The sequence below is a fragment of the Ostrea edulis genome, chromosome 9, assembly GCF_947568905.1.
Source record: "Ostrea edulis chromosome 9, xbOstEdul1.1, whole genome shotgun sequence".
NCBI classification, from domain to species: Eukaryota; Metazoa; Mollusca; class Bivalvia; order Ostreida; family Ostreidae; genus Ostrea; species Ostrea edulis.
Genome location: NC_079172.1, coordinates 73617468 through 73631548, shown reverse-complemented (window position 1 = coordinate 73631548; position 14081 = coordinate 73617468). Strand labels below are relative to the sequence as shown.

The 14081-nt window shown below is 31.5% G+C and overlaps 1 long non-coding RNA gene across 1 annotated transcript; it reads left to right on the top strand.

The window, feature by feature from the left end:
* Positions 1-4372: 4372 nt before the first annotated feature.
* Positions 4373-13808, top strand: LOC125658453 (uncharacterized). The gene is made up of 5 exons (XR_007363750.2): positions 4373-4482; positions 7637-7824; positions 8713-8745; positions 11390-11556; positions 12191-13808. It is a non-coding gene; the product is annotated as an uncharacterized LOC125658453 (long non-coding RNA).
* Positions 13809-14081: the final 273 nt, after the last annotated feature.

Here is a 14081-nt window from a genome sequence, read left to right as displayed (position 1 = left end):
GATAATCTACTAATTAAGTTGAATTGACCTAACGAAGAATGGTGAGCTTTAGCTGTATCTTCTTTATATATATATATATATATATATATATATATATATATATATATATATATATATATATATATATATATATATATATATATTCATTTATTTCCCAGAGCCTACTCTATAACAATTTTAAAATAACTAACTAATATAATAGGGCAGCTGCCAGGGATGGGGCCCTGACTAAGCTCCCTCAATATATAACAAAGTTTTTACTAAAGTACCACGCAGGGTACATATTAACTCATTTAGATGTACATTCATTGAATACATAAATTCCATTGCATGTCAGAGTAATATTGTCATAGTTGACATTTAAATATATAGGTTATACAGTATTCATATTGTATGATGATCAATGTGTTAGTAGATTACAACAATGCCATAATGTTAAATATAATAAAGCTAGGGATTTTCTTAAAACATAATACCACTCATTCTGCCTCAGGGTCCACACACACACAAACTAGAGTCCAGAGATGACCCTAGGGCAGCCTAGCCGGGAGACCATTTTCTCCCAGTAGAGGTGGATTTATATCATACGTAAAACTACATTTACATAATTAAATACATGTTGTACGTGAACATATCGATTACAAATAAATACAGACATATGAATAGTAAGAAATATATGTATATTAATTAAAAGTATGTTACAATACTGATAATGTCTCACACATTGATTTAATTTTATTAAAGTTTATCCGAAATTTACTAATATAATGTCTATATAATTCGAGTTATGAGTGTTACATTTCTTAAGTACTTTATGATATGTTAGCAATTCATATTTTATATGTTGTTTAACTCTTTCTTGTGTTTCATTTTTGCTATTGAGTCTACATAACATTTTGAATTTGTATATACGATAAGCAATGAAAGAAATTAAAATATTAAGAACTGATATTTTGTCATTTGTTTCCTGATAGAAGCCAATAACAATATGTTTCCAGTTAATTTCAAATTTTAATGAGGAACTTATCAAATTCCAAATATCTTTGACATTTGAACAATCAAATATTAAATGTTTACAATTTTCTGTTTCATTTGGACATGAGTTGCATTTACTGCTTATATCTTGGCAGCATTTACTTAAGAATAAATTATTGCTGAGCAAGTTGTTCAGAAGTTTATAGTTGAACTCTGCAACCTTTTTATCAAAAATATTTGCAATTTTATGTCTATATATTTTTACCCATGATGATTTACACTGAATATGAAATTCTCTTTCATAAAATGACTGATAAATAGGTGTACGTGATTTTTTATTGCATAAAATTTTGTAATTTTTTTTTTGAAATACCTTTGCTTAAGTCTAATAGTTTGTTACCGTACTGAAAGCGAGGGATTATTGAAGAGTTTGTGATAAATGGAACAATTGAAAGATCATATTTGTTTATAAATTCTCTAAAGACTAAATATAAAATCTTATATTGGCAAATCCAATTACTTTTGTATTTTAAATTATCAAGAAACCATTTAGCAGGTTTTAGACCACTTGAGTCACATATATCTTTGACATAGAGCAGATTACTTTTAATCCAATCAGGGAAATATAGTGTCTTACCTTTATCTGTGAATAATTTATTATTCCATATTGGTTGTTGTAAGAATTCTGCAGCTGATAAATGCATTTGTCTCTGTTTACATTTATTGTAACATATAAAAATTTGCTGATAGAAAATTGGAAAGTTTTTGATTAAGCCATAATTTTTCAAATCTGTTTCATTGGTAATTAGAATATATTTAAAGTAAATATTATTCTTCAGACATAAGGATTCTACATATGACTTAAATTTTCCCTTTGAATTTAGTAATTTTTCAACCCAAGATGCTTTTATTGACATTAATTTTGACTCAACGTCTATCACACCAATACCTCCTTCATTAATGCTACGTATTAAAGTATTTCGTTTTATACGATCTGTTTTATTCCATAGGAACTTAAATATAAGTCTATTCATTGTTTTTATTTCTTCATTGCATAGTAAAGAGAGAACAGAGATTCTATATAAAATCTTAGATAGAGCTAACGTGTTGATCACGCAAGTTTTTCCAAAAAGAGTGAGGTTTCTTGTTTTCCAAGTCTCTAAACATTAAAAATGGTAAAAATAAAATTTGAAAATGTTCAGCTCAAATCGTGTCCATGTTTAATGCGAATATTACGTGAAAGAAGTATGCTTAAGTCAAATTTAAAGTACAGGGCAAAAATGTAATTAATCCATTGATCTCGAAGAAAGACATTTCAATCTTCTGTTGATAAAGCCAAATCGTGTGCACCCGTCTGCCCATCCATTCATCAGGATATTCCATTTTGCTTTGCTTTCTTATAGATATGCAGACACTAAGCGGCCCTAAGCGACCTGCCTAATTGAAGACCTACGGAAGACTTTTAAAAATATAGGCGATTTACTAATATGATTTTCTCATTAAGCATGTCTCAAATATCCAATAGAAAAAAAAATTGTTTCCCATTCCGAGCTTTATAAGTACACTTTAGAATTTATTTCCATCAAAATTGTTTGTGTTTATTTTATATTTGAGACATGCTTAATCAGAAAATCATATTAGTTTTGATGTATATAGCCCACGTTTTTGTAGGTCTTCCGTAGGTCTTCAATATTACCCGTAGGTCTTCAATTAGGTATGCCCATGCAGCCCGACACTAAGTTCGATAAACCGTAAGATTAGACGTACTATATCTACAGAGATTCATACGCGCTTTGTTCACCACTGTGGTGCATTCACGGGGAATAGTCTGTATTTGTACACATATCTAGGACAAAAACATTGGAAACGTAACTATCAATGACTTGTAAAACATTAATATATTCGCTAATTTTGCGCTGCTTATTTCCAAGTATTTTATTCAAAATCTTGAAATGTATATTCAAAACTCTACTATGGTTAAAAAAAAAAAAAAAAAAAAAAAAAAAAAAAACCCAACCAAAGTAAAATAAAAAACAAACTTTGACTTAGATCAGAAAATTTGTCACTGATGTATATTCATTAAGATGTGATGTATATTATAAAATATTGGGATTGAAATATCATATCTTGTGAATTATATTCAGGAAGCCCATAAAATTCATATTAGAAATCTTGAAATTAATATCATACAAAAATAATCACTGCGTGCGATTTGCATTTGAAATCGTGTGATTTTTATATGAAATAATGAGATGATATGCATTGAAAATATCTCATTTATATTCAAACATCTGATGATTTGTATTCGATATACATGTATCTCTAATATATTTTTACCACGCACAATAACGGAACTTCAAACATAAATCAAAGGATTTTCGAATAAATATCACGGAGTCTCCAAATACCACATTATGACAAAGTTTGAAAAGCTTCCTAATATAAATTACAAAGTATGCATAATGTAAGCGATAAACAGCAAAACTGTTGACTTTTCAGCATATCACAAAAATTATTGAAATGCCTAAAAATTAATTCATTTTGCTTCCTCAATATTTTATAGTTAGAAATATGATTTCTTTACATATACTAAATCAGAAATATGACAAATCTTTGACGAGATATTTCTTACAGATGTCCAAATAATGTCAGCAAGTAGGGAACCTAGATAAATGCGATTCCATATATTCTTGCACCTCAATTTATCGAATATATATATATATGGTATGCGGAGACATGCCCCTTTAACCGACACTACTTTTTTCTTTGTTTTATTAAAATAAATCTACATTGCAGCACTGTTGAGTAGAAGTTATAAGTCTGTAGTATGAAATTAAAAAAACATCGATGTGAAACAAGACCTACTGTTACACAAAACACCGTGGTAAAAATTCACTACAATCTCTATATAATATGTACAGTAGAGAACAGCACAAACAAAGATAACATACTGGTATTCAAAATAATGGGAATATTGTGTGTTTGTAATTTTTCTGTTTTATATTAAATTTATATTTTTCACTGTAGAAAAATTGTTTGATTCGTCACTCAAAGAATAAATACCGGATGACGTCACATTTACCTCCTGTGGGTCGCAATCAATCACATGCTTATGTTTTACAGTGTCGGATTTAATTAGCGACAAAGTTGCATGCAATAGTAAGTTTTCAGTAGTTTAGAGCTTTTATTGAAGAAAAAAAAAAAGCCCGCAAAATATTGTATTTTCTGTTCTGTGTGATATTGTCAAGAATAAACATTTTCCCATGTGCTTTCTGTCGGAGCGACTTCAAAGTCGATCTTAAAATGTGCTGCGGAGTAAGCATTACATGCGTACCCTACATACTTTTTCTGTTTTCAAAATTCGTTGCAAAAATTCCTCTCCAATAGCTATGTTTTCAAATTTGAAAAAAATAAATTTTAGTGTTCCAGTTTTTCGAAGAACCAAGATGGCTGACTTCACAGCTCGAGGCTTCGACTGTTGTTCGTAAATGAATCTGCGCTTCGCAGGTGATTTTTATTTTCATTTATTTGAATTTCAACAGTATTTTATTCATGTATATATAGAAAATACATAAATAGGATTAGGCAGCAGGCACAGTGCCTGTATAAGCCTTCTCCATATTATTTTCTTTTACCAGTGTCTATTCACAGTTTCTTGTACTTTACCTTATGAAAATACAACGAAGGAAGTTAATTTTTACCTATGTTATACGATAAATCCTAACTTAGAGAAACTTTACGCTGTTTTACCGTTTGCAAAGCGCAAACTGCCCGAAATCATGTTATATAGCAACATTTACCGTCATTCCTTCTGTACAAATATAATTCAGAATACGTATATCAAGTCATCGACTACGAATACAAAAATAAAAACAAACTAATTTAGGGACATGAATCAACATAATTTTCAAATATAAATCTATGATTTTTGATACATAAATCATAAGGTTTACGATATGAATAATAATATTCCAAAAATAAATCCTAATATGCCGGATATACAAATGTCTGTTTCAATATGTATATATGGTACAAAATACAAGAGAATATATATATATATATATATATATATATATATATATATATATATATATATATAAAAGCACTAAAGTTCCAACAACACCCGATACCTCAAAGTGTCGGATCCACAACATGGATACAAGGTCAAATACAAAAAATTATACAAGTCAAATTTTCGGGACAATCTTCTTCTTGTCCTTCTTCAGGACAAACGAAAACAATTACATAATGTGGTCAATATCAACAGAGCATAATAACAAAAACTACATATAAATACATCTAGCACTACAACTACACTAATCTACAAACGTATTTACAACGCAGACTACATGTTTTTGGTCTTTAGGCTTGCCAATCAATGTTAAAAGTGGAGCGAATTAGGACATGCCTTATTCGTCCAAAGAGCTGATCCAAAATGTCCGAAAAGAAAAACAATAAACTTAATTAATCTCAAGTGGAACGAGTTAACCCAATTACGTAGACAAATAGTAAAGCCAACTCGTACCCAGAGAGATTTTATTTTAACCATGCATAATTTATAAAAGATAATAGTAAGTAACAAATACAAAAAATAAATAAATAATAAATAAATAAATGAAAATAAGCTATGTAAACGAAGTAAGAGATGAACAAAGTTTGAGAGAAAGATAATGTAAACAACAAGTTTGAATAAGTTAACAAAATGGACCAACTCCAAACAAAAACAAAGAATAGGCAGCCCAGGAAATTGAATCAACATCAGACATTCCCGTACTGATCATGTCTAGGGTAGACGTGCAAAAAACATAGAATCACGGAAACTGATAAATGGGTTTTACATGTAAGCAATCGGTTATGAAGTTCAAAAAAAAAAAAAATTAAAAAAGGTGGACTGATTGTAAACAGAATTGAAAAGAGAGAAAAAAATGTGTTCAAAAATGGTCATAGTACCACTGTTAGGGACATGATCAGACGAGTAGGTCTAGATGAAGCTTAAAATCTAGTAAGGGTTTAGCCCGTATTCATCCTGGTGAAGTCAGTAGGTTTGTTGATACCATGCGGTTCAAATGACTTCAACCTGTGCATCCAGAATTTTTCCTTCTGCTTTCCGAAAGATTGAGATTAATTAAGTTTATTGTTTTTCTTTTCGGACATTTTGGATCAGCTCTTTGGACGAATAAGGCATGTCCTAATTCGCTCCACTTTTAACATTGATTGGCAAGCCTAAAGACCAAAAACATGTAGTCTGCGTTGTAAATACGTTTGTAGATTAGTGTAGTTGTAGTGGTAGATGTATTTATATGTAGTTTTTGTTATTATGTTCTGTTGATATTGACCACATTATGTAATTGTTTTCGTTTGTCCTGAAGAAGGGACGGGTCGTCCCGAAAATTTGACAATCTCGTTGTTCGTGTCGTTGGTCATTTTAGTGCTTTGTATATATATATATATATCAAGACTGTAGAATAATGCAACGTTACACACGACATAGAGCACTGGAATTTTCTCATAATTATAAAAGTTGGCTGACAGTACTGTGGAATTGTAAAATTACATAGTATTAAGTGTTCCATGAAAAAAAAAGGCCTTTTGCTCAGTTTTATAAGTTACGTGATGCAGAATGATTTGATTAGCTAACTAGGACATGGTCATACATATCAAAGACTCCTGTGTCCATCTGAGCCATTAAAGGCTTACTGCAAGGCCAGAGAACATTAAAAAGAAGATTCATGTTTCTGCGAGACCCAAAGAATCTGTTGATTGTTGGTATCGCTCGGAAACAAGTACTGCTTATCGATAAACCGCGTGGCTCTGCAGAACAATCACATCCAACTCTGCACTGCCATTGTATCGTCATTAGGACCTGACATGCTATTGAGAGGATGTCACCCCGATCCAGAAATACGGTGTGAAGTTACATAAAAATTACACAATACCGTGTGCATGTGACATCCATCAAATCTTGATTTGCCGCTCAATTATTCCCAAACAAATACCCCGTTGTGCTCGAAAGCATTTGGACTTGTAAATAGCTGGGTGTTCTTCGTATACTGCGAACCAATTAAACAGAAGGGGGAGTGGCGAGGGTGTGTAGCAGCCATAACTAGCTGCACATTTGAGTTGTGTTGGTGTTGCTAATTATACAGAACTGCTGATTGATGGAGTGCAAATATGGTAATAATGTATGTAAGCAGTGATTTGTGGTCACCAATGTTTATTCTTCTGTTAAAACATCAGTGATTTACTGACTTTTAGGATTGGAAATTGCTTTTGATTACATATCAATTTCTGAAATAGTGCATGTGTTTGATGACTACATCCGACACGTGTTCTAATAGGTACTGGGAGTACACGACTAACGAGTTAGTATCAATTGAAAAATTCTAAAATGTTTTACAGATAAAATCAAAGATGACGCCAAGATTTACGTAAAAGTGATGTAAACACTTTTGACAATTAATTTGAGAAAAGTTGGGGAAATATGTCTAAAAGAAAAAATTAGAGGATTTTTTCCTGAAATGTGAGCGGAGTAAAGCATATCATATACGTATAACAAACCATTAAACCCAGCAGACACAGGGAGATGTCTCAGCTGAAACGTGAAACAACGACTTAATCCGCATTTACTAGAAGCAATGACGTATAGTTTTTGTTCCTTTAGGTTTCGTGATGAGAGTACAAAGATGAGGGGGAATAGCCAGTATGAGATATTACACGATATGTCTGAAGCTGGCTATAAAGACTCCCTACCTGTATACGATGTTTACACAATCGCTGATGATGTGCCATACTTCAAATAAAAAAATCCTTCATCTTTTATTTAGAAAAGAAATTCAACACACATAACAGGTACAGTGTAATTTTGCGAATTAATGAATGAATACAACGAGGTTTTAAACATTCATAGATACACACGAGCTGTACAGCTGAGTATTTTTACATGTAAGTATGACGAAGTCAACAATTATCTTTAATCTGGAAAGTTTAACAACATACAAACAATAGACTCATAGCAGAGGAAATGCTTTGAAGCGGAAACCATTCTACAAAAACAAAACATATATTTTTTACATTTCAGCATATTTTAAAAAACACATGTTCCTATATTTTTACAGACAAATAAACACACACAGATACGTTATCGAGTCTAGAATATTGTTAACGGCAACAAAATTGTTATTTATCTATCACAGTTATGTTATATAATGACTGTAAATGAATATATATATATATATATATATATATATATATATATATATATATATATATATATATAATGTTAGTAATTATAAATTCAAATTGTTATGTAGTCTACAAAATCTATACCAAAAAAAAAAAAAAAAAAAAAAAATTAGAAAAAAAAGAAAGAAAAAGAGCAATAGGAAAGACTGAAGCTAAGTTTACATTTTATCTGACTAAGTTTTGTTAATGTTAATCAGATCAACATTCATTTAATAAATCTTAATCTCAGCTGTGGTGTTTTCTTATTTTAAGTTATCTTTGGTATATAATTCTATTTATTTCTTTGTCCATTCCCTTGGTTTTATCGCTTATGACTCTGGTAAGTAAACAGCTATCTACAAATAGATGTTGTTTCTGGGGATTCCTTGTAAGAAATAACACTTGCTGTAGTCTGCATTACCTATTTTTGGGGATTCCTTGTAAGAAATAACACTTGCTGTAGTCTGTAAGTCTGTCTGTTGTCATTTCTCTTATGGTTTTGTTATTTTTTATTAGGATCGCTGATGGTTATGAACATCCATGAAAGAGGTATAGTGATATAGGACCACCATGTCGACAGCCATTTTCTAGCGATAACTTTTTTGATAGAAATCTGTTTTGAATAACTACATAGTTTTATATTCTACTGAAGAGTTTTATCTAAGTTATTACTAACTCAAATTTATTTAAGGTATTACTAACTCAAATTTATCTAAATTATTACTAACTCAGATTTATCTAAGTTATTACTAACTCAAATCTATCTCACTTATTACTAACTCAAATCTATCTCACTTATTACTAACTCAAATCTATCTCACTTATTACTAACTCAAATCTATCTCACTTATTACTAACTCAAATTTATCAAAGTTATTACTAACTCTTTATCTAAGTTATTACTACATGTGTAACTCAAATTTATCTAAGTTATCACTAACTCAAATTTATCTAATAACTTATTACTAACTCAAATTAATCTAACATATTTCTAACTCAGATTTATCTAAGTTATTACTACATGTGTAACTCAAATTTATCTAAGTTATCACTAACTCAAATTTATCTAACTTATTACTAACTCAAATTTATCTAACATATTTCTAACTCAGATTTATCTAAGTTATTACTAATTCAAATTTATCTAAGTTCTTACTAACTGAAAGAGGTGGAGGGGTTCATGTATTAATGTCTATTATACAAACTATATGCATAATGTCTATTCAAAATCTATTGAAATAACTAGATCTGGAATTTAATGTTCTTCTGTACATTGCTGTTCGTAAATAAAATTTCCTCAAATGAATCGTCCTAAGTTTGGTAAACAGGTTTACAAAAATAATAGCTTGTCCTTTCTGTGGTACTACCAGAGGCAATTAAATATCTACATTTAGCAGACTAATAAAGAAACATTTTGGTTTATCTTTCAAAGAAGACAAGTAACAGCTCCTAGGTTATTCATATTATATATTATATTCATATATATACGCTGCATTGATGAATTTCACAAAAAAATCTTTTGCCTTTGTTTTTGCCTCCTCCCCAAGCCTCTCTAGTTGTATTTGTTTTCTTTTCTAAATAGTTTACCTGTTTTAGAATAATCTTTTAAAGTACACGTTAGTTGATTTGCTCCTAAAACAGTTTGTTTCTTCTAGGATTTTGAATATAGGATTAAACATTCATTTTGGAAAAATTATCGATATGTAAACTCTGGACATTTTACTCGCAAACTGAATAAAATTGAGAAACACTCCTATGTTAAGTTTATGAGTAAAATGTCCGGAGTTTACACATCGATAAATTCTTATAATTCCAATTCGTTCCCTGTATTATGTATTTTCAAAAATTTGAATAGTTTTCACGCACTATGTTATTTGTTTTCAGGCGCGTATGTTTTTGGATTTATTGATGTGTAAATTCTCATTTAGTTTTATTTTTTGTCCAGTCAAAACCATTGTTATAAATAGCATCAGAATTATTTGAAAATGAATATCCTCAACATCTTTACGGTATCATATTTTACAGGTTACAAAAACTGTTCAGTTGAATTCGTTGATAGAGATCTGTGTATCTGGTTTTTAATCTGAACGAAAAACGAACCTTTGCATTGTTTTCTGCTTCATACCCAAGCCTCTCAAGTTGTATTTGTTTTCTTTTCTAAATAGTTTACCTTTTTAGAATAATCTTTTTGAAGTACATCTCCTTTGATTTGCTTTTCGAAAAATTCATTTCCTTTTGATAAGTTACAGACGAAATCAATTTTCCTCTAATATTCGCCGGTGAAATGTCAAAGAATATCTCAACGTTTGTAATAAATATAAATTTCGTAATTCTCAATGTGTGTTGCGGTCCATTGGATATATTTATTTTAGTAATTCTCAATGTGTATTGCGGCCCCTCGGTTATATTTATTTTAGTAATTCTCAATGTGTGTTGCGGTCCCTTGGCTATATTTATTTTAGCAATTCTCAATTTTAGTCATTCTCAATGTATGTTGCGGCCTCTCGGCTATATCTTAATTCTCAATGTGTGTTGTGGCCCCTCGGCTATATTTATTTTTTCTAGCAATTCTCAATGCGTGTTGCGGTCCCTCGACTATATCTATTTTAGTAATTCTCAATGTGTGTTGCGGCCCCTCGACTATATCTATTTTAGTAATTCTCAATGTGTGTTGTGGCCCCTCGGTTATATTTATTTTAGTAATTCTCAATGTGTGTTGCGGCCCCTCGACTATATCTATTTTAGCAATTCTCAATGTATGTTGCGGTCCCTCGACTATATCTATTTTAGTAATTCTCAATGTGTGTTGCGGCCCCTCGACTATATCTATTTTAGTAATTCTCAATGTGTGTTGCGGCCCCTCGGCTATATTCATTTTAGTAATTCTCAATGTGTGTTGCTATATTTATAACAATGTGAGTTAGAACAGCACTATATCCACGCAGCGTCGTGTGCCATAAATACTTAACAGACTAACGACTGTTGCAGAAACTGTTAATGTGAGTTAAAAACTTGTTGTGTAGAGTTTTATGTTGAAATTTCAATTGCTCTTAATGATGTTGTCATCCTGTAGAGTTGATGATTCGGATTTCTCCTGCGCGATACAATACTTTAAACAATATATATATATATATATATATATATATATATATATATATATCTGTTGATAAATGGAATATGATATTTCTTATAGAGACACAGGAACAAGTGGATATAACGAGGAACGGTCAATCGCAAATCCTATAAAGATAGAATTAAGAGAAGGACAAAGACGGATTAAAATAGTAACGACCAAAAGAAAGAGATGGGTAAACACGGACCCCTGGACACACCAGAGGTGGGATCAGATGCCTATGAGGAGTAAGCATCCCCTAATGACCGATCAGATTCCATTTAAAGATTAATAACCAAAAGGCTAAGATCCTGAAGAAGATATTGAAAATATGAAAGTACACTGTTGCCGACATCAGTCTGATCTCGCTCCCCTATCTAATTTTGCTAATTTTGTTATGATTCAAAACACGTAGTGAACGTTTGTGTTGATTTTAAACTTCAGGAAAATGACAGTCTGGGTTATGTAATACATAAACAGTATGACATTAATAAAAATACGTGACGAAATTGTCAAACTTTTATAACTTCATCAAGGTTTGCTTTATCATGGCTATTTTGTTATATCATGTTAATCAACTGGCCGGCCACGGAAGTACAGTCCAAGATAACAAAGTGGCGAATACCTAGGTAATTCAACATAAGTTTGTTGATGCAGGCGATATTAAAATTAATCTCCCACGATAAAACATGTCCTAGCTTTTCAGAATTTAAACAATTTATTAAAATCTACAATTCTTAAAATTTATTTCATAAAAATCCAAATTCATCACAATGAAGTACATTCTTTTATTTCTCATTTCACTATTTGATATGAAATGTTTGGATTACCTTTTCTGGGTGTGTAAATCAAAGCGTTTTATTTCCGATATGTGTATTTTAGGCACTGATGCTCTTAAAAAGCAACGGAAGCCATGCAGAGTTCCAGTAGTTTTTCCATGAACCAGTCTTAAGCTAAATGATAAAAGGAACAAACGTCGACTTCCCAGCAATAGACAAATGGAGGAATCATTAACAAGCAGTTTTAAACTATGAATATGCCTGTTAGAGGCAAATCTCTCTATGAAAGGTGAAGATAACAAACAGTGATCAATCTCATAACTCCTATAAGTTATACAAAATAGAGAGAAATATATATTGGTAACATTGAAACAGTTAATTTATTAGAATCTACCCCGAATAATGCGAATAATGACAGCAATGACAATCTCTCTCTCTCTCTCTCTCTCTCTCTCTCTCTCTCTCTCTCTCTCTCTGGATCGTCAGTTTCGATTTTCTTGTAAGACAATATCAACATCCAAAATTTCTGTTGAAAATGTTATCTCTGATGATAAAAAGTGAAGACAAGGAACAGTGATAAAACTCCTATAAAGAATACAAAATTAAGAGAAGGGTAAACACGGACCCCTGGGCATACAAAAGGTGGGTCAGATGTCTAGGAAGAATAAACATCTCTTGTTGACCTGTCACACCTGCCGTGATCCCTGATCAGATAAATGGAGTAATCCGTAGTAAAAAAAAATCAGCATGTCAAAACAGCCTAACAATTGGTATGAAACACGTCGGACAGTATTTGACTCAATGATAGCTTGTATTCGCAAATTAGTTCATTATCACGACCATAGAATTTACGAAATGGTGACTTTAAATGAGACTGTTGAAAACCCCGCAACATCAACCTATTTGTCAGTAACCTGACTCGATTTAAACATTGATCATATGCAGAACATGATCTCACGTATCGAATCAGTCATAAATATCATATGCAGGTTATAATGTAATATTACTACACAAATATGGGAAGTTGACGATGGAGAAGCTGAAATCATCCCGTTCGTCATAAAGCTGTGTTTTTTAGTTTGCTGTTGACATCTATGTTCAATAAAAATCCAAAAATGAAGCAGATTTTATTTTTTAATAGAGGATACCTTACACTTATTTTGTTGTTTCATGTTTGCGCAGTCTTGGAGAAACTCATCTCCTTTTGAATTATGTTTACATCAGTTAAGAACTTGTCTATGCAAATCAGCTTTTTTAACGCTTATGAAATTAAGACAACATAAAAAAACCTTTGAACTTACAGTGTAGTAGGTCAGTCTTCGTGTCACAAACAACAGAGAAAATACTAGTATTTGTAAAAACAATAGAGTCAATATGAGAAAGCCCAAACCATCCATTGCTTAACAGTCAACATTCTCAGCCTACAAAAAAAAAAAAAAGAAAAAAAAAAAAAAATACACTGTTAAAATATGTTGTTGGTTTAGTACCCAGTGAGCTTTTGCCCTGTGTCTTCCTGTGGAGTTTCTGCTACTGACCACCAGTTCGCTGAACGTAGCCCAGTGATAGATCTGCATGAACCTGTTGGTGTTTGCAACCAAAGATAAAACTGTAAATTTTCCTACATTTTGTGTTGTTTGATCGCCAAATATTCAACAAAAGAGTTTATATTGAACGCTTGATTCTTGTTGGATAAAAGAAAAACGTTTTGAAGCGACCTTTGAATAGCATACAGAAAAACTTGCAAGTGTAATTTTCTTTGCTTGCTTCACTCAATGTATGAAAGGTGAAGACAACTAGCAGTGATCAGTCTCATAGCTCCCACAAGGAACACAAAACAGAGAGTTGGGGTTCTGACCCCAGGGCGGGGCCAAACTTAGTATGAAAGGTGAAGATAACGAACAGTGATAAATCTCATAACTCCTATAAGCAATACAACATAGATAGTTGGGAAAACACGGACCCCTGGATATACCAGAGGTGGAATAAGGCACACA